Genomic DNA, 20,979 nt, shown 5'->3' on the forward strand with positions numbered 1-20,979 from the left:
AAAGACTCCTGAAAAATTCTCCATTTGCTAAAAATCTGGACGAGACAATCTCATCCACCTGTTTTTTTGACAGTTCCATATTGCTCTGGAACATTTTTAATATGCATCTCTTCCAAGAAACAGAAGTAAAATTCGACATCTTGAAACAACTGCCTCCCCGTCGGGGAATTGAACCCCAGTCTCCCGCATGACAGGCGGGGATACTCACCACTATACTAACGAGGAACTGACGGGTACCAGTTCTGTCAGAGCAGGAATCGAGTCACTGTGAACAGAACTGGAAACCAGGAGAAGTCGACAGACACATTGAGAGACAGAGACAAACCGACAAACAGGGAGAGACAGACAGCGAGATAGAGACAACGAGAGACAGAAAGTGTGAGACTGAGAAGGAGAGGCAGACTGAGTGAGAAAAAGACTCAAATATATACATATACAGAGATGTGTGTGTGTGATCTATTAAGACAGAGAGGGAAAGAGTGAGAGAAAGACAATGATAAAGACAGTGACAAGGAGAGAGACAGATAGAGAGAGAGCGATAGAGACTAAAACAGAAAATGATGGAAATACTTCTCAGCTTACAGGCAGGGACTAACAGAGACAAGCAAAGACATGGACAGACCGAAATGATGGGAAAGAGAGAGCCAGTCACACAAAGAGTCAGAGAGAATCCCATTGGACCAGACGTGGCACCGTGAGAAAGAGACAGATTGAGAGACAAAGACAAACAGAGAAACAGGGACAGACAGAGTGAGTCAGACTGAGAGAGACAAAGACTCAAACATACAAAACTCTCTGAAGAGAGAGAGAGAGGCAGAAACCGAGCGACACAGATACATTTCACAATTTCATTTCATTATCGGTTCAGAGTGTCACATTGTTACAGAAAATTGCTGATTCAACCGATGAAAATCCGGTCTCACTGATCAGAATGGGAGGAAATCCGTGTTAAATTAAAGAGACACCAGGAGTGGGGGACGAACCCACGCGGGACAAACCCATTGAGTTTTAAGGCCAACGCCTCAACCACTCGGCTATTCTGGTCCTGTGAGAACCTGGATTCTGTCTCTGTGAGAATCTGGGCTTCAACCCCAACCCCACATACAAACACATGCACATCGGCTTTCAGTGAGCATTTACGAACATTTTTAGTAATATTGACACGGGGGCAACTCTCCTATTCTTTTTCGAGTAATGCACTGGGAACTTTCATATCCACCCGAGGGTGCAGACGGAGCTTCAATTTAACATTTCATCCGAAAGTCAACAGCTTCAACATTACAAAATTCCCCAAGTGCTGCACTTGAGTGTTAGCCAAGATGATATGCTCAAGTCTCAGGAGTGCGACTTGAACAGACAAACTCCCGATTCAGTCGAGAATGCGGCCACTGAACCAAAGCCGATACAAAAGTTCACAACCGTATTATTTTCCCCAAGTCGTTTTTATAAGTTCCAGGACATACCAAATTCATGGTGATGATTTCCAGTGACAGTTGCACATACACAGAGACATATAAATAGATAGACAGACACAGAGACCCACACACACATAACCAAAAATTTGCACGCACCAACAGGCATGCACAGATGCCTCAGACATCTCGAGGGATAGATAGGCTGAATCACTGTCGCAACTTTGACTGATGTTTGCGATTTTTGAAACGGATGTATCGTGAATATTGCAGATTAATAAAAATGAGAAAAAAATGTCAAAGTTGAAAGGTGTGGGACGTTATTCCATCTATCTCAGGATCAGTTTGGCAGAGAACCGGTTAAATTGTGAAATGGAATGAAAAATGCTGAGAATCGAAGTTGGCAGGATTCGAACCTGCGCGGGATAACCCAATGGATTTCTAGTCCATCGCCTTAACCACTCGGCCACGACTACTGTGTCGCTGCCTTTTTAAACATTACTCAGAAAAAACTCAGTCATCCATCTCTGTGCAGCAGACGGCCAAAGACTCCTGAAAAATTCTCCATTTGCTAAAAATCTGGACGAGACAATCTCAACCACCTGTTTTTTTGACAGTTCCATATTGCTCTGGAACTTTTTAATATGCATCTCTTCCAAGAAACAGAAGTAAAATTCGACATCTTGAAATAACTGCCTCCCCGTCGGGGAATTGAACCCCGGTCTCCCACGTGACAGGCGGGGATACTCACCACTATACTAACGAGGAACTGACGGGTACCAGTTCTGTCAGAGCAGGAATCGAGTCACTGTGAACAGAACTGGACACCAGGAGAAGTCGACAGACACATTGAGAGACAGAGACAAACCGACAAACAGGGAGAGACAGACAGCGAGATAGAGACAACGAGAGACAGAAAGTGTGAGACTGAGAAGGAGAGGCAGACTGAGTGAGAAAAAGACTCAAATATATACATATACAGAGATGTGTGTGTGTGATCTATTAAGAGAGAGAGGGAAAGAGTGAGAGAAAGACAATGATAAAAACAGTGACAAGGAGAGAGACAGATAGAGAGAGAGCGATAGAGACTAAAACAGAAAATGATGGAAATACTTCTCAGCTTACAGGCAGGGACTAACAGAGACAAGCAAAGACATGGACAGATCGAAATGATGGGAAAGAGAGAGCCAGTCACACAAGGAGTCAGAGAGAATCCCACTGGACCAGACGTGGCACCGTGAGAAAGAGACAGATTGAGAGACAAAGACAAACAGAGAAACAGGGACAGACAGAGTGAGTCAGACTGAGAGAGACAAAGACTCAAACATACAAAGCTCTCTGAAGAGAGGGAGAGAGGCAGAAACCGAGCGACACAGATACATTTCACAATTTCATTTCATTATCGGTTCAGAGTGTCACATTGTTACAGAAAATTGCTGATTCAACCGATGAAAATCCGGTCTCACTGATCAGAATGGGAGGAAATCCGTGTTAAATTAAAGAGCCACCAGGAGTGGGGGACGAATCCACGCGGGACAAACCCATTGAGTTTTAAGGCCAACGCCTCAACCACTCGGCTATTCTGGTACTGTGAGGACCTGGATTCTGTCTCTGTGAAAATCTGGGCTTCAACCCCAACCCCACATACAAACACATGCACATCGGCTTTCAGTGAGCATTTACGAACATTTTTAGTAATATTGACACGGGGGCAACTCTCCTATTCTTTTTCGAGTAATGCACTGGGAACTTTCATATCCACCTGTGGGTGCAGACGGAGCTTCAATTCAACATTTCATCCGAAAGTCAACAGCTTCAACAATGTAAAATTCCCCAAGTGCTGCACTTGACTGTTCGTCAAGATGATATGCACTCAGGAGTGCGACTTGAACAGACAAACTCCCGATTCAGTCGAGAATGCGGCCACTGAACCAAAGCCGATACAAAAGTTCACAACCGTATTATTTTCCCCAAGTCGTTTTTATAAGTTCCAGGACATACCAAATTCATGGTGATGATTTCCAGTGACAGTTGCACATACACAGAGACATATAAATAGATAGACAGACACAGAGACCCACACACACATAACCAAAAATTTGCACGCACCAACAGGCATGCACAGATGCCTCAGACATCTCTAGGGATAGATAGGCTGAATCACTGTCGCAACTTTGACTGATGTTTGCGATTTTTGAAACGGATGTATCGTGAATATTGCAGATTAATAAAAATGAGAAAAAAATGTCAAAGTTGAAAGGTGTGGTACGTTATTCCATCTATCTCAGGATCAGTTTGGCAGAGAACCGGTTAAATTGTGAAATGGAATGAAAAATGCTGAGAATCGTAGTCGGCAGGATTCGAACCTGCGCAGGATAACCCAATGGATTTCTAGTCCATCGCCTTAACCACTCGGCCACGACTACTGTGTCGCTACCTTTTTAAACTTTACTCAGAAAAAACTCAGTCATCCATCTCTGTGCAGCAGACGGCCAAAGACTCCTGAAAAATTCTCCATTTGCTAAAAATCTGGACGAGACAATCTCATCCACCTGTTTTTTTGACAGTTCCATATTGCTCTGGAACTTTTTAATATGCATCTCTTCCAAGAAACAGAAGTAAAATTCGACATCTTGAAACAACTGCCTCCCCGTCGGGGAATTGAACCCCAGTCTCCCGCATGACAGGCGGGGATACTCACCACTATACTAACGAGGAACTGACGGGTACCAGTTCTGTCAGAGCAGGAATCGAGTCACTGTGAACAGAACTGGAAACCAGGAGAAGTCGACAGACACATTGAGAGACAGAGACAAACCGACAAACAGGGAGAGACAGACAGCGAGATAGAGACAACGAGAGACAGAAAGTGTGAGACTGAGAAGGAGAGGCAGACTGAGTGAGAAAAAGACTCAAATATATACATATACAGAGATGTGTGTGTGTGATCTATTAAGAGAGAGAGGGAAAGAGTGAGAGAAAGACAATGAGAAAGACAGTGACAAGGAGAGAGACAGAGAGAGAGCGATAGAGACTAAAACAGAAAATGATGGAAATACTTCTCAGCTTACAGGCAGGGACTAACAGAGTCAAGCAAAGACATGGACAGACCGAAATGATGGGAAAGAGAGAGCCAGTCACACAAAGAGTCAGAGAGAATCCCATTGGACCAGACGTGGCACCGTGAGAAAGAGACAGATTGAGAGACAAAGACAAACAGAGAAACAGGGACAGACAGAGTGAGTCAGACTGAGAGAGACAAAGACTCAAACATACAAAACTCTCTGAAGAGAGAGAGAGAGGCAGAAACCGAGCGACACAGATACATTTCACAATTTTATTTCATTATCGGTTCAGAGTGTCACATTGTTGCAGAAAATTGCTGATTCAACCGATGAAAATCCGGTCTCACTGATCAGAATGGGAGGAAATCCGTGTTAAATTAAAGAGACACCAGGAGTGGGGGACGAACCCACGCGGGACAAACCCATTGAGTTTTAAGGCCAACGCATCAACCACTCGGCTACTCTGGTCCTGTGAGAACCTGGATTCTGTCTCTGTGAGAATCTGTGCTTAAACCCCAACCCCACATACAAACACATGCACATCGGCTTTCAGTGAGCATTTACGAACATTTTTAGTAATATTGACACGGGGGCAACTCTCCTATTCTTTTTCGAGTAATGCACTGGGAACTTTCATATCCACCTGTGGGTGCTGACGGAGCTTCAATTCAACATTTCATCCGAAAGTCAACAGCTTCAACAATGTAAAATTCCCCAAGTGCTGCACTTGACTGTTCGCCAAGATGATATGCACTCAGGAGTGCGACTTGAACAGACAAACTCCCGATTCAGTCGAGAATGCGGCCACTGAACCAAAGCCGATACAAAAGTTCACAACCGTATTATTTTCCCCAAGTCGTTTTTATAAGTTCCAGGACATACCAAATTCATGGTGATGATTTCCAGTGACAATTGCACATACACAGAGATATATAAATAGATAGACAGACACAGAGACCCACACACATATAACCAAAAATTTGCACGCACCAACAGGCATGCACAGATGCCTCAGACATCTCTAGGGATAGATAGGCTGAATCACTGTCGCAACTTTGACTGATGTTTGCGATTTTTGAAACGGATGTATCGTGAATATTGCAGATTAATAAAAATGAGAAAAAAATGTCAAAGTTGAAAGGTGTGGGACGTTATTCCATCTATCTCAGGATCAGTTTGGCAGAGAACCGGTTAAATTGTGAAATGGAATGAAAAATGCTGAGAATCGTAGTCGGCAGGATTCGAACCTGCGTGGGATAACCCAATGGATTTCTAGTCCATCGCCTTAACCACTCGGCCACGACTACTGTGTCGCTGCTTTTTAAACTTTACTCAGAAAAAACTCAGTCATCCATCTCTGTGCAGCAGACGGCCAAAGACTCCTGAAAAATTCTCCGTTTGCGAAAAATCTGGACGAGGCAATTTCCTCCACCTGTATTTTTACAGTTCGATATTGCTCTGGAACTTTTTAATCTGCATCTCTTCCAAGAAACAGAAGTAAAATTCGACATCTTGAAACAACTGCCTCCCCGTCGGGGAATTGAACCCCGGTCTCCCGCGTGACAGGCGGGGATACTCACCACTATACTAAAGAAGAACTGACGGGTACCAGTTCTGTCAGAGCAGGAATCGAGTCACTGTGAACAGAACTGGACACCAGGAGAAGTCGACAGACACATTGAGAGACAGAGACAAACCGACAAACAGGGAGAGACAGACAGCGAGATAGTGACAACGAGAGACAGAAAGTGTGAGACTGAGAAGGAGAGGCAGACTGAGCGAGAAAAAGACTCAAATATATACATATACAGAGATGTGTGTGTGATCTATTAAGGGAGAGAGGGAAAGAGTGAGAGAAAGACAATGATAAAGACAGTGACAAGGAGAGAGACAGATAGAGAGAGAGCGATAGAGACTAAAACAGAAAATGATGGAAATACTTCTCAGCTTACAGGCAGGGACTAACAGAGACAGGCAAAGACATGGACAGACCGAAATGATGGGAAAGAGAGAGCCAGTCAGACAAAGAGTCTGAGAGAATCCCATTGGACCAGACGTGGCACCGTGAGAAAGAGACAGATTGAGAGAGAAAGACAAACAGAGAAACAGGGACAGACAGAGTGAGTCAGACTGAGAGAGACAAAGACTCAAACATACAAAACTCTCTGAAGAGAGAGAGAGATGCAGAAACCGAGCGACACAGATGCATTTCACAATTTCATTTAATTATCGGTTCAGAGTGTCACATTGTTACAGAAAATTGCTGATTCAACCGATGAAAATCCGGTCTCACTGATCAGAATGGGAGGAAATCCGTGTTAAATTAAAGAGACACCAGGAGTGGGGGACGAACCCACGCGGGACAAACCCATTGAGTTTTAAGGCCAACGCCTCAACCACTCGGCTATTCTGGTCCTGTGAGAACCTGGATTCTGTCTCTGTGAGAATCTGGGTTTCAACCTCAACCCAACATACAAACACATGCACATCGGCTTTCAGTGAGCATTTACGAACATTTTTAGTAATATTGACACGGGGGCAACTCTCCTATTCTTTTTCGAATAATGCACTGGGAACATTCATATCCACCGAGGGTGCAGACGGAGCTTCAATTTAACATTTCATCCGAAAGTCAACAGCTTCAACATTGCAAAATTCCCCAAGTGCTGCACTTGAGTGTTCGCCAAGATGATATGCTCAAGTCTCAGGAGTGCGACTTGAACAGACAAACTCCCGATTCAGTCGAGAATGCGGCCACTGAACCAAAGCCGATACAAAAGTTCACAACGGTATTTTTTTTCCCAAGTCGTTTTTATAAGTTCCAGGACATACCAAATTCATGGTGATGATTTCCAGTGACAGTTGCACATACACAGAGACATATAAATAGATAGACAGACACAGATACCCACATACACATAACCAAAAATTTGCACGCACCAACGGGCATGCACAGATGCCTTAGACATCTCGAGGGATAGACAGGCTGAATCACTGTCGCAACTTTGACTGATGTTTGCGATTTTTGAAACGGATGTATCGTGAATATTGCAGATTAATAAAAATGAGAAAAAAATGTCAAAGTTGAAAGGTGTGGGACGTTATTCCATCTATCTCAGGATCAGTTTGGCAGTGAACCGGTTAAATTGTGAAATGGAATGAAAAATGCTGAGAATCGTAGTCGGCAGGATTCGAACCTGCGTGGGATAACCCAATGGATTTCTAGTCCATCGCCTTAACCACTCGGCCACGACTACTGCGTCGCTGCCTTTTTAAACATTACTCAGAAAAAACTTAGTCATCCATCTCTGTGCAGCAGACGGCCAAAGACTTCTGAAAAATTCTCCGTTTGCTAAAATTCTGGACGAGGCAATCTCATCTACCTGTATTTTTACAGTTCCATATTGCTCTGGAACTTTTTAATATGCATCTCTTCCAAGAAACAGAAGTAAAATTCGACATCTTGAAACAACTGCCTCCGCGTCAGGGAATTGAACCTGGGTCGCTGGCCTGACAGGTGGGGAAACTCACCACTACACTAACGAGGAACTGACGGGTACCAGTTCTGTCAGAGCCGGAATCGAGTCACTGTGAACAGAACTGGACACCAGGAGAAGTCGACAGACACATTGAGAGACAGAGAAAAAACCGACAAACTTGGAGAGACAGACAGCGAGATAGAGCCAACGAGAGACAGAAAGTGTGAGACTGAGAAGGAGAGGCAGACTGAGTGAGAAAAAGACTCAAATATATACATATACAGAGATGTATGTGTGTGATCTATTAAGAGAGAGAGGGAAAGAGTGAGAGAAAGACAATGATAAAGGCAGTGACAAGGAGAGAGACAGATAGAGAGAGAGCGATAGAGACTAAAACAGAAAATGATGGAAATACTTCTCAGCTTACAGGCAGGGACTAACAGAGACAAGCAAAGACATGGACAGACCGAAATGATGGGAAAGAGAGAGCCAGTCACACAAAGAGTCAGAGACAATCCCATTGGACCAGACGTGGCACCGTGAGAAAGAGACAGATTGAGAGACAAAGACAAACAGAGAAACAGGGACAGACAGAGTGAGTCAGACTGAGAGAGACAAAGACTCAAACATACAAAACTCTCTGAAGAGAGAGAGAGAGGCAGAAACCGAGCGACACAGATACATTTCACAATTTCATTTCATTATCGGTTCAGAGTGTCACATTGTTACAGAAAATTGCTGATTCAACCTATGAAAATCCGGTCTCACTGATCAGAATGGGAGGAAATCCGTGTTAAATTAAAGAGACAACAGGAGTGGGGGACGAACCCACGCGGGACAAACCCATTTAGTTTTAAGGCCAACGCCTCAACCACTCGGCTATTCTGGTCCTGTGAGAACCTGGATTCTGTCTCTGTGAGAATCTGTGCTTCAACCCCAACCCCACATACAAACACATGCACATCGGCTTTCAGTGAGCATTTACGAACATTTTTAGTAATATTGACACGGGGGCAACTCTCCTATTCTTTTTCGAGTAATGCACTGGGAACTTTCATATCCACCTGTGGGTGCAGACGGAGCTTCAATTCAACATTTCATCCGAAAGTCAACAGCTTCAACAATGTAAAATTCCCCAAGTGCTGCACTTGACTGTTCGCCAAGATGATATTCTCAAGTCTCAGGCGACTTGAACACACAAACTCCCGATTCAGTCGAGAATGCGGCCACTGAACCAAAGCCGATACAAAAGTTCACAACCGTATTATTTTCCCCAAGTCTTTTTTATAAGTTCCAGGACATACCAAATTAATAGTGATGATTTCCACAGACAGTTGCACATACACAAAGACATATAAAGAGATAGACAGACACAGAGACACACACACACATAACCAAACATTTGCACGCACCAACGGGCATGCACAGATGCCTTCGACATCTCGAGGGATAGACAGGCTGAATCACTGTCGCAACTTTGACTGATTGTTGCGATTCTTTAAACGGATGTATGGTGAATATTGCAGATTAATTAAAATGAGAAACAAATGTCAGTGTTGAAATGTGTGGGACGTTATTCCATCTATCTCAGGATCAGTTTGGCAGAGAACCGGTTAAATTGTGAAATGGAATGAAAAATGCTGAGAATCGTAGTCGGCAGGATTCGAACCTGCGCGGGATAACCCAATGGATTTCTAGTAAATCGCCTTAACCACTCGGTCACGACAACTGTGTCGCTGCCTTTTCAAACGTTACTCAGAAAAAACTCAGTCATCCATCTCTGTGCAGCAGACGGCCAAAGACTCCTGAAAAATTCTCCGTTTGCTAAAAATCTGGACGAGGCAATCTCCTCCACCCGTATTTTTACAGTTCGATATTGCTCTGGAACTTTTTAATCTGCATCTCTTCCAAGAAACAGAAGTAAAATTCGACATCTTGAAACAACTGCCTCCGCATAAGGGAATTGAACCTCGGTCGCTAGCCTGACAGGCGGGGAAACTCACCACTACACTAACGAGGAACTGACGGGTACCAGTTCTGTCAGAGCCGGAATCGAGTCACTGTGAACAGAACTGGACACCAGGAGAAGTCGACAGACACATTGAAAGACAGAGAAAAAACCGACAAACTTGGAGAGACAGACAGCGAGATAGAGCCAACGAGAGACAGAAAGTGTGAGACTGAGAAGGAGAGGCAAGACTGAGTGAGAAAAAGACTCAAATATATACATATACAGAGATGTATGTGTGTGATCTATTAAGAGAGAGAGGGAAAGAGTGAGAGAAAGACAATGATAAAGACAGTGACAAGGAGAGAGACAGATAGAGAGAGAGCGATAGAGACTAAAACAGAAAATGATGGAAATACTTCTCAGCTTACAGGCAGGGACTAACAGAGACAGGCAAAGACATGGACAGACCGAAATGATGGGAAAGAGAGAGCCAGTCAGACAAAGAGTCTGAGAGAATCCCATTGGACCAGGCGTGGCACCGTGAGAAAGAGACAGATTGAGAGACAAAGACAAACAGAGAAGCAGGGACAGACAGAGTGAGCCAGACTTCGTGAGACAGACTCAAACATACAAAACTCTCTTAAGAGAGAGAGAGAGGCAGAAACCGAGCGACACAGACACATTTCACAATTTCATTTCATTATCGGTTCAGAGTGTCACATTGTTACAGAAAATTGCTGATTCAACCGATGAATATCCGGTCTCATTGATCAGAATGGGAGGAAATCCGTGTTAAGTTAAAGAGATACCAGGAGTGGGGGACGAACCCACGCGGGACAAACCCATTGAGTTTTAAGGGCAACGCCGCTACCACTCGGCTATTCTGGTCCTGTGCGAACCTGGATTATGTCTCTGTGAGAATCTGTGCTTAAACCCCAACCCCACATACAAACACATGCACATCGGCTTTCAGTGAGCATTTACGAACATTTTTAGTAATATTGACACGGGGGCAACTCTCCTATTCTTTTTCGAGTAATGCACTGGGAACTTTCATATCCACCCGAGGGTGCAGACGGAGCTTCAATTTAACATTTCATCCGAAAGTCAACAGCTTCAGCATTGCAAAATTCCCCAAGTGCTGCACTTGAGTGTTCGCCAAGATGATATGCTCAAGTCTCAGGAGTGCGACTTGAACAGACAAACTCCCGATTCAGTCGAGAATGCGGCCACTGAACCAAAGCCGATACAAAAGTTCACAACGGTATTATTTTACCCAAGTCTTTTTTATAAGTTCCAGGACATACCAAATTAATAGTGATGATTTCCACAGACAGTTGCAGATACACAGAGACATATAAAGAGATAGACAGACACAGAGACACACACACACATAACCAAAAATTTGCACGCACCAACGGGCATGCACAGATGCCTTCGTCATCTCGAGGGATAGACAGGCTGAATCACTGTCGCACCTTTGACTGATGTTTGCGATTTTTGAAACGGATGTATCGTGAATATTGCAGATTAATAAAAATGAGAAAAAAATATCAAAGTTGAAAGGTGTGGGACGTTACTCCATCTATCTCAGGATCAGTTTGGCAGAGAACCGGTTAAATTGTGAAATGGAATGAAAAATGCTGAGAAACGTAGTCGGCAGGATTCGAACCTGAGCGGGATAACCCAATGGAATTCTAGTCCATCGCCTTAACCACTCGGCCACGACTACTGTGTCGCTGCCATTTTAAACGTTACTCAGAAAAAAACTCAGTCATCCATCTCTGTGCAGCAGACGGCCAAAGACTCCTGAAAAATTCTCCATTTGCTAAAAATCTGGACGAGGCAATCTCATCTACCTGTATTTTTACAGTTCGATATTGCTCGAGAACTTTTTGATATGCATCTCTTCCAAGAAACAGAAGTAAAATTCTACATTTTGAAACAACTAACTCCCAGTGGGGGAATTGAACCCGCGTCCCCGACGTGACAGGTGGGGATACTCACCACTATACTAACGAGGAACTGACGGGTACCAGTTCTGTCAGAGCAGGAATCGACTCACTGTGAACAGAACTGGACAGCATGAGAAGTCGACAGACACATTGAGAGACAGAGACAAACCGACAAACAGGGAGAGACAGACAGCGAGATAGAGACAACGAGAGACAGAAAGTGTGGGACTGAGAAGGAGAGGCAGACTGAGTGAGAAAAAGACTCAAATATGTACATATACAGAGATGTGCGTGTGTGATCTATTAAGAGAGAGAGGGAAAGAGTGAGAGAAAGACAATGATAAAGACAGTGACGCGGAGAGAGAGAGATAGAGAGAGAGCGATAGAGACTAAAACAGAAAATGATGGAAATACTTCTCAGCTTACAGGCAGGGAATAACAGAGACAGGCAAAGACATGGACAGACCGAAATGATGGGAAAGAGAGAGCCAGTCAGACACAGAGTCTGAGAGAATCCTATTGGAACAGACGTGGCACCGTGAGAAAGAGACAGATTGAGAGACAGAGACAAACAGAGAAACAGGGACAGACAGAGTGAGTCAGACTGAGAGAGACAAAGACTCAAACATACAAAACTGTCTGAAGAGAGAGAGAGGCAGAAACCGAGCGACACAGATACATTTCACAATTTCATTTCATTATCGGTTCAGAGTGTCACATTGTTACAGAAAATTGCTGATTCAACCGATGAAAATCCGGTCTCACTGATCAGAATGGGAGGAAATCCGTGTTAAATTAAAAAGATACCAGGAGTGGGGGACGAACCCACGCGGGACAAGCCCATTGAATTTAAGGCCAACGCCTCAACCACTCGGCTATTCTGGTCCTGTGAGAACCGGGATTCTGTCTCTGTGAGAATCTGGGCTTCAACCCCAACCCCACATACAAACACATGCACATCGGCTTTCAGTGAGCATTTACGAACATTTTTAGCAATATTGACACGTGGGCAACTCTCCTATTCTTTTTCGAGTAATGCACTGGGAACTTTCATATCCACCTGTGGGTGCAGATGGTGCTTCAATTCAACATTTCATCCGAAAGTCAACAGCTTCAACAATGTAAAATTCCCCAAGTGCTGCACTTGAGTGTTCGCCAAGATGATATTCTCAAGTCTCAGGCGACTTGAACACACAAACTCCCGATTCAGTCGAGAATGCGCCCACTGAACCAAAGCCGATACAAAAGTTCACAACCGTATTATTTTCCCCAAGTCTTTTTTATAAGTTCCAGGACATACCAAATTCATGGTGATGATTTACAATGACATATAAATAGATAGACAGACACAGATACCCACATACACATAACCAAAAATTTGCATGCACCAACGGGCATGCACAGATGCCTTAGACATCTCGAGGGATAGACAGGCTGAATCACTGTCGCAACTTTGACTGATGTTTGCGATTTTTGAAACGGATGTATCGTGAATATTGCAGATTAATAAAAATGAGAAAAAAATGTCAAAGTTGAAAGGTGTGGGACGTTATTCCATCTATCTCAGGATCAGTTTGGCAGTGAACCGGTTAAATTGTGAAATGGAATGAAAAATGCTGAGAATCGTAGTCGGCAGGATTCGAACCTCGGCGGGATAACCCAATGGATTTCTAGTCCATCGCCTTAACCACTCAGCCACGACTACTGCGTCGCTGCCTTTTTAAACATTACTCAGAAAAAACTCAGTCATGCATCTCTGTGCAGCAGACGGCCAAAGACTTCTGAAAAATTCTCCGTTTGCTAAAATTCTGGACGAGGCAATCTCATCTACCTGTATTTTTACAGTTCCATATTGCTCTGGAACTTTTTAATATGCATCTCTTCCAAGAAACAGAAGTAAAATTCGACATCTTGAAACAACTGCCTCCGCTTCAGGGAATTGAACCTCGGTCGCTAGCCTGACAGGCGGGGAAACTCACCACTACACTAACGAGGAACTGACGGGTACCAGTTCTGTCAGAGCCGGAATCGAGTCACTGTGAACAGAACTGGACACCAGGAGAAGTCGACAGACACATTGAGAGACAGAGAAAAAACCGACAAACTTGGAGAGACAGACAGCGAGATAGAGCCAACGAGAGACAGAAAGTGTGAGACTGAGAAGGAGAGGCAGACTGAGTGAGAAAAAGACTCAAATATATACATATACAGAGATGTATGTGTGTGATCTATTAAGAGAGAGAGGGAAAGAGTGAGAGAAAGACAATGATAAAGACAGTGACAAGGAGAGAGACAGATAGAGAGAGAGCGATAGAGACTAAAACAGAAAATGATGGAAATACTTCTCAGCTTACAGGCAGGGACTAACAGAGACAGGCAAAGACATGGACAGACCGAAATGATGGGAAAGAGAGAGCCAGTCAGACAAAGAGTCTGAGAGAATCCCATTGGACCAGGCGTGGCACCGTGAGAAAGAGACAGATTGAGAGACAAAGACAAACAGAGAAACAGGGACAGACAGAGTGAGCCAGACTTAGTGAGACAGACTCAAACATACAAAACTCTCTGAAGAGAGAGAGAGAGAGGCAGAAACCGAGCGACACAGACACATTTCACAATTTCATTTCATTATCGGTTCAGAGTGTCACATTGTTACAGAAAATTGCTGATTCAACCGATGAAAATCCGGTCTCATTGATCAGAATGGGAGGAAATCCGTGTTAAATTAAAGAGATACCAGGAGTGGGGGACGAACCCACGCGGGACAAACCCATTGAGTTTTAAATGCAACGCCGCTACCACTCGGCTATTCTGGTCCTGTGCGAACCTGGATTCTGTCTCTGTGAGAATCTGGGCTTCAACCCCAGCCCCACATAATAACACATGCACATCGGCTTTCAGTGAGCATTTACGAACATTTTTAGTAATATTGACACGGGGGCAACTCTCCTATTCTTTTTCGAGTAATGCACTGGGAACTTTCATATCCACCCGAGGGTGCAGACGGAGCTTCAATTTAACATTTCATCCGAAAGTCAACAGCTTCAGCATTGCAAAATTCCCCAAGTGCTGCACTTGAGTGTTCGCCAAGATGATATGCTCAAGTCTCAGGAGTGCGACTTGAACAGACAAACTCCCGATTCAGTCGAGAATGCGGCCACTGAACCAAAGCCGATACAAAAGTTCACAACGGTATTATTTTACCCAAGTCTTTTTTATAAGTTCCAGGACATACCAAATTAATAGTGATGATTTCCACAGACAGTTGCTGATACACAGAGACATATAAAGAGATAGACAGACACAGAGACACACACACACATAACCAAAAATTTGCACGCACCAACGGGCATGCACAGATGCCTTCGTCATCTCGAGGGATAGACAGGCTGAATCACTGTCGCACCTTTGACTGATGTTTGCGATTTTTGAAACGGATGTATCGTGAATATTGCAGATTAATAAAAATGAGAAAAAAATATCAAAGTTGAAAGGTGTGGGACGTTACTCCATCTATCTCAGGATCAGTTTGGCAGAGAACCGGTTAAATTGTGAAATGGAATGAAAAATGCTGAGAAACGTAGTCGGCAGGATTCGAACCTGAGCGGGATAGCCCAATGGAATTCTAGTCCATCGCCTTAACCACTCGGCCACGACTACTGTGTCGCTGCCATTTTAAACGTTACTCAGAAAAAAACTCAGTCATTCATCTCTGTGCAGCAGACGGCCAAAGACTCCTGAAAAATTCTCCATTTGCTAAAAATCTGGACGAGGCAATCTCATCCACCTGTTTGTTTGACTGTTCCATGTTGCTCTGGAACTTTTTAATATGCATCTCTTCCAAGAAACAGAAGTAAAATTCGACATCTTGAAACAACTGCCTCCCCGTCGGGGAATTGAACCCCGGTCTCCCGCGTGACAGGCGGGGATACTCACCACTATACTAACGAGGAACTGACGGGTACCAGTTCTGTCAGAGCAGGAATCGAGTCACTGTGAACAGAACTGGACACCAGGAGAAGTCGACAGACAAATTGAGAGACAGAGACAAACCGACAAACAGGGAGAGACAGACAGCGAGATAGAGACAACGAGAGACAGAAAGTGTGAGACTGAGAAGGAGAGGCAGACTGAGTGAGAAAAAGACTCAAATATATACATATACAGAGATGTGTGTGTGTGATCTATTAAGAGAGAGAGGGAAAGAGTGAGAGAAAGACAATGATAAAGACAGTGACGCGAAGAGAGAGAGATAGAGAGAGAGCGATAGAGACTAAAACAGAAAATGATGGAAATACTTCTCAGCTTACAGGCAGGGAATAACAGAGACAGGCAAAGACATGGACAGACCGAAATGATGGGAAAGAGAGAGCCAGTCAGACAAACAGTCAGAGAGAATCCCATTGGAACAGACGTGGCACCGTGAGAAAGAGACAGATTGAGATACAAAGACAAACAGAGAAACAGGGACAGACAGAGTGAGTCAGACTGAGAGAGACAAAGACTCAAACATACAAAACTCTCTGAAGAGAGAGAGAGAGGCAGAAACCGAGCGACACAGATACATTTCGCAATTTCATTTCATTATCGGTTCAGAGTGTCACGTTGTTACAGAAAATTGCTGATTCAACCGATGAAAATCCGGTCTCACTGATCAGAATGGGAGGAAATCCGTGTTAAATTAAAGAGACACCAGGAGTGGGGGACGAATCCACGCGGGACAAACCCATTGAGTTTTAAGGCCAACGCCTCAACCACTCGGCTATTCTGGTCCTGTGAGGACCTGGATTCTGTCTCTGTGAGAATCTGGGCTTCAACCCCAACCCCACATACAAACACATGCACATCGGCTTTCAGTGAGCATTTACGAACATTTTTAGTAATATTGACACGGGGGCAACTCTCCTATTCTTTTTCGAGTAATGCACTGGAAACTTTCATATCCACCCGAGGGTGCAGACGGAGCTTCAATTCAACATTTCATCCGAAAGTCAACAGCTTCAACATTGCAAAATTCCCCAAGTGCTGCACTTGAGTGTTCGCCAAGATGATATGCTCAAGTCTCAGGAGTGCGACTTGAACAGACAAACTCCCGATTCAGTCGAGAATGCGGCCACTGAACCAAAGCCGATACAAAAGTTCACAACCGTATTATTTTCCCCAAGTCGTTTTTATAAGTTCCAGGACATACCAAATTCATGGTGATGATTTCCAGTGACAGTTGCACATACACAGAGACATATAAATAGATAGACAGACACAGAGACCCACACACATATAACCAAAAATTTGCACGCACCAACAGGCATGCACAGATGCCTCAGACATCTCGAGGGATAGATAGGCTGAATCACTGTCGCAACTTTGACTGATGTTTGCGATTTTTGAAACGGATGTATCGTGAATATTGCAGATTAATAAAAATGAGAAAAAAATGTAAAAGTTGTAAGGTGTGGGACGTTATTCCATCTACCTCAGGATCAGTTTGGCAGAGAACCGGTTAAATTGTGAAATGGAATGAAAAATGCTGAGAATCGTAGTCGGCAGGATTCGAACCTGCGCGGGATAACCCAATGGATTTCTAGTCCATCGCCTTAACCACTCAGCCACGACTACTGTGTCGCTGCCTTTTTAAACTTTACTCAGAAAAAACTCAGTCATCCATCTCTGTGCAGCAGACGGCCAAAGACTCCTGAAAATTCTACATTTGCTAAAAATCTGGACGAGACAATCTCATCCACCTGTTTTTTTGACAGTTCCATATTGCTCTGGAACTTTTTAATATGCATCTCTTCCAAGAAACAGAAGTAAAATTCGACATCTTGAAACAAATGCCTCCCCGTCGGGGAATTGAACCCCGGTCTCCCGCGTGACAGGTGGGGATACTCACCACTATACTAACGAGGAACTGACGGGTACCAGTTCTGTCAGAGCAGGAATCGAGTCACTGTGAACAGAACTGGACACCAGGAGAAGTCGACAGACACATTGAGAGACAGAGACAAACCGACAAACAGGGAGAGACAGACAGCGAGATAGAGACAACGAGAGACAGAAAGTGTGAGACTGAGAAGGAGAGGCAGACTGAGTGAGAAAAACTCAAATATATACATATACAGAGATGTGTGTGTGTGATCTATTAAGAGAGAGAGGGAAAGAGTGAGAGAAAGACAATGATAAAGACAGTGACAAGGAGAGAGACAGATAGAGAGAGAGCGATAGAGACTAAAACAGAAAATAATGGAAATACTTCTCAGCTTACAGGCAGGGACTAACAGAGACAAGCAAAGACATGGACAGACCGAAATGATGGGAAAGAGAGAGCCAGTCATACAAAGAGTCAGAGAGAATCCCATTGGACCAGACGTGGCACCGTGAGAAAGAGACAGATTGAGAGACAAAGACAAACAGAGAAACAGGGACAGACAGAGTGAGTCAGACTGAGAGAGACAAAAACTCAAACATACAAAACTCTCTGAAGAGAGAGAGAGAGGCAGAAACCGAGCGACACAGATACATTTCACAATTTCATTTCATTATCGGTTCAGAGTGTCACATTGTTACAGAAAATTGCTGATGCAACCGATGAAAATCCGGTCTCACTGATCAGAATGGGAGGAAATCCGTGTTAAATTAAAGAGACACCAGGAGTGGGGGTCGAACCCACGCGTGACAATCCCATTGAGTTTTAAGGCCAACGCCTCAACCACTCGGCTATTCTGGTCCTGTGAGAACCTGGATTCTGTCTCTGTGAGAATCTGGGCTTCAACCCCAACCCCACATACAAACACATGCACATCGGCTTTCAGTGAGCATTCACGAACATTTTCGTAATATTGACACGGGGGCAACTCTCCTATTCTTTTTCGAGTAATGCACTGGAAACTTTCATATCCACCCGAGCGTGCAGACGGAGCTTCAATTTAACATTTCATCCGAAAGTCAACAGCTTCAACATTACATAATTCCCCAAGTGCTGCACTTGAGTGTTAGCCAAGATGATATGCTCAAGTCTCAGGAGTGCGACTTGAACACCCAAACTCCCGATTCAGTCGAGAATGCGACCACTGAACCAAAGCCGATACAAAAGTTCACAACCGTATTATTTTCCCCAAGTCGTTTTTATAAGTTCCAGGACATACCAAATTCATGGTGATGATTTCCAGTGACAGTTGCACATACACAGAGACATATAAATAGATAGACAGACACAGAGACCCACACACACATAACCATAAATTTGCACGCACCAACGGGCATGCACAGATGCCTCAGACATCTCAAGGGATCGACAGGCTGAATCACTGTCGCAATTTTGACTGATGTTTGCGATTTTTGAAACGGATGTATCGTGAATATTGCAGATTAATAAAAATGAGAAAAAAATGTCAAAGTTGAAAGGTGTGGGACGTTATTCCATCTATCTCAGGATCAGTTTGGCAGAGAACCGGTTAAATTGTGAAATGGAATGAAAAATGCTGAGAATCGTAGTCGGCAGGATTCGAACCTGAGCGGGATAACCCAATGGATTTCCAGTCCATCGCATTAACCACTCGGCCACGACTACTGTGTCGCTGCCTTTTTAAACTTTACTCAGAAAAAACTCAGTCATCCATCTCTGTGCAGCAGACGGCCAAAGACTCCTGAAAAATTCTCCATTTGCTAAAAATCTGGACGAGACAATCTCATCCACCTGTTTTTTTGACAGTTCCATATTGCTCTGGAACTTTTTAATATGCATCTCTTCCAAGAAACAGAAGTAAAATTCGACATCTTGAAACAACTGCCTCCCCGTCGGGGAATTGAACCCCGGTCTCCCGCGTGACAGGCGGGGATACTCACCACTATACTAACGAGGAACTGACGGGTACCAGTTCTGTCAGAGCAGGAATCGAGTCACTGTGAACAGAACTGGACACCAGGAGAAGTCGACAGACAAATTGAGAGACAGAGACAAACCGACAAACAGGGAGAGACAGACAGCGAGATAGAGACAACGAGAGACAGAAAGTGTGAGACTGAGAAGGAGAGGCAGACTGAGTGAGAAAAAGACTCAAATATATACATATACAGAGATGTGTGTGTGATCTATTAAGAGAGAGAGGGAAAGAGTGAGAGAAAGACAATGATAAAGACAGTGACGCGAAGAGAGAGAGATAGAGAGAGAGCGATAGAGACTAAAACAGAAAATGATGGAAATACTTCTCAGCTTACAGGCAGGGAATAACAGAGACAGGCAAAGACATGGACAGACCGAAATGATGGGAAAGAGAGAGCCAGTCAGACAAACAGTCAGAGAGAATCCCATTGGAAAAGACGTGGCACCGTGAGAAAGAGACAGATTGAGAGACAAAGACAAACAGAGAAACAGGGACAGACAGAGTGAGTCAGACTGAGAGAGACAAAGACTCAAACATACAAAACTCTCTGAAGAGAGAGAGAGAGGCAGAAACCGAGCGACACAGATACATTTCGCAATTTCATTTCATTATCGGTTCAGAGTGTCACGTTGTTACAGAAAATTGCTGATTCAACCGATGAAAATCCGGTCTCACTGATCAGAATGGGAGGAAATCCGTGTTAAATTAAAGAGACACCAGGAGTGGGGGACGAATCCACGCGGGACAAACCCATTGAGTTTTAAGGCCAACGCCTCAACCACTCGGCTATTCTGGTCCTGTGAGGACCTGGATTCTGTCTCTGTGAGAATCTGGGCTTCAACCCCAACCCCACATACAAACACATGCACATCGGCTTTCAGTGAGCATTTACGAACATTTTTAGTAATATTGACACGGGGGCAACTCTCCTAATCTTTTTCGAGTAATGCACTGGAAACTTTCATATCCACCCGAGGGTGCAGACGGAGCTTCAATTCAACATTTCATCCGAAAGTCAACAGCTTCAACATTGCAAAATTCCCCAAGTGCTGCACTTGAGTGTTCGCCAAGATGATATGCTCAAGTCTCAGGAGTGCGACTTGAACAGACAAACTCCCGATTCAGTCGAGAATGCGGCCACTGAACCAAAGCCGATACAAAAGTTCACAACCGTATTATTTTCCCCAAGTCGTTTTTATAAGTTCCAGGACATACCAAATTCATGGTGATGATTTCC

The 20,979-nt window shown here is 44.1% G+C and overlaps 12 non-coding genes across 12 annotated transcripts; all 12 read right to left on the bottom strand.

Moving 5' to 3' along the window:
• Positions 1-153: 153 nt before the first annotated feature.
• trnad-guc (transfer RNA aspartic acid (anticodon GUC)) lies at positions 154-225 on the bottom strand. The gene has a single exon. It is a non-coding gene; the product is annotated as a tRNA-Asp (tRNA).
• A 1,883-nt stretch (positions 226-2,108) lies between these two features.
• trnad-guc (transfer RNA aspartic acid (anticodon GUC)) lies at positions 2,109-2,180 on the bottom strand. Its single transcript has one exon. It is a non-coding gene; the product is annotated as a tRNA-Asp (tRNA).
• A 1,577-nt stretch (positions 2,181-3,757) lies between these two features.
• Positions 3,758-3,838, bottom strand: trnas-aga (transfer RNA serine (anticodon AGA)). The gene has a single exon. It is a non-coding gene; the product is annotated as a tRNA-Ser (tRNA).
• A 220-nt stretch (positions 3,839-4,058) lies between these two features.
• trnad-guc (transfer RNA aspartic acid (anticodon GUC)) lies at positions 4,059-4,130 on the bottom strand. Its single transcript has one exon. It is a non-coding gene; the product is annotated as a tRNA-Asp (tRNA).
• Positions 4,131-5,703: 1,573 nt separating this feature from the next.
• Positions 5,704-5,784, bottom strand: trnas-aga (transfer RNA serine (anticodon AGA)). Its single transcript has one exon. It is a non-coding gene; the product is annotated as a tRNA-Ser (tRNA).
• A 1,869-nt stretch (positions 5,785-7,653) lies between these two features.
• Positions 7,654-7,734, bottom strand: trnas-aga (transfer RNA serine (anticodon AGA)). The gene has a single exon. It is a non-coding gene; the product is annotated as a tRNA-Ser (tRNA).
• A 3,824-nt stretch (positions 7,735-11,558) lies between these two features.
• trnas-aga (transfer RNA serine (anticodon AGA)) lies at positions 11,559-11,639 on the bottom strand. Its single transcript has one exon. It is a non-coding gene; the product is annotated as a tRNA-Ser (tRNA).
• A 4,104-nt stretch (positions 11,640-15,743) lies between these two features.
• Positions 15,744-15,815, bottom strand: trnad-guc (transfer RNA aspartic acid (anticodon GUC)). The gene has a single exon. It is a non-coding gene; the product is annotated as a tRNA-Asp (tRNA).
• Positions 15,816-17,397: 1,582 nt separating this feature from the next.
• Positions 17,398-17,478, bottom strand: trnas-aga (transfer RNA serine (anticodon AGA)). Its single transcript has one exon. It is a non-coding gene; the product is annotated as a tRNA-Ser (tRNA).
• A 219-nt stretch (positions 17,479-17,697) lies between these two features.
• trnad-guc (transfer RNA aspartic acid (anticodon GUC)) lies at positions 17,698-17,769 on the bottom strand. Its single transcript has one exon. It is a non-coding gene; the product is annotated as a tRNA-Asp (tRNA).
• Positions 17,770-19,348: 1,579 nt separating this feature from the next.
• trnas-gga (transfer RNA serine (anticodon GGA)) lies at positions 19,349-19,429 on the bottom strand. Its single transcript has one exon. It is a non-coding gene; the product is annotated as a tRNA-Ser (tRNA).
• A 220-nt stretch (positions 19,430-19,649) lies between these two features.
• trnad-guc (transfer RNA aspartic acid (anticodon GUC)) lies at positions 19,650-19,721 on the bottom strand. The gene has a single exon. It is a non-coding gene; the product is annotated as a tRNA-Asp (tRNA).
• Between the last annotated feature and the right edge of the window lie 1,258 nt (positions 19,722-20,979).

The sequence above is a fragment of the Pristiophorus japonicus genome, chromosome 23 (assembly GCF_044704955.1).
Source record: "Pristiophorus japonicus isolate sPriJap1 chromosome 23, sPriJap1.hap1, whole genome shotgun sequence".
NCBI lineage: Eukaryota > Metazoa > Chordata > Chondrichthyes > Pristiophoridae > Pristiophorus > Pristiophorus japonicus.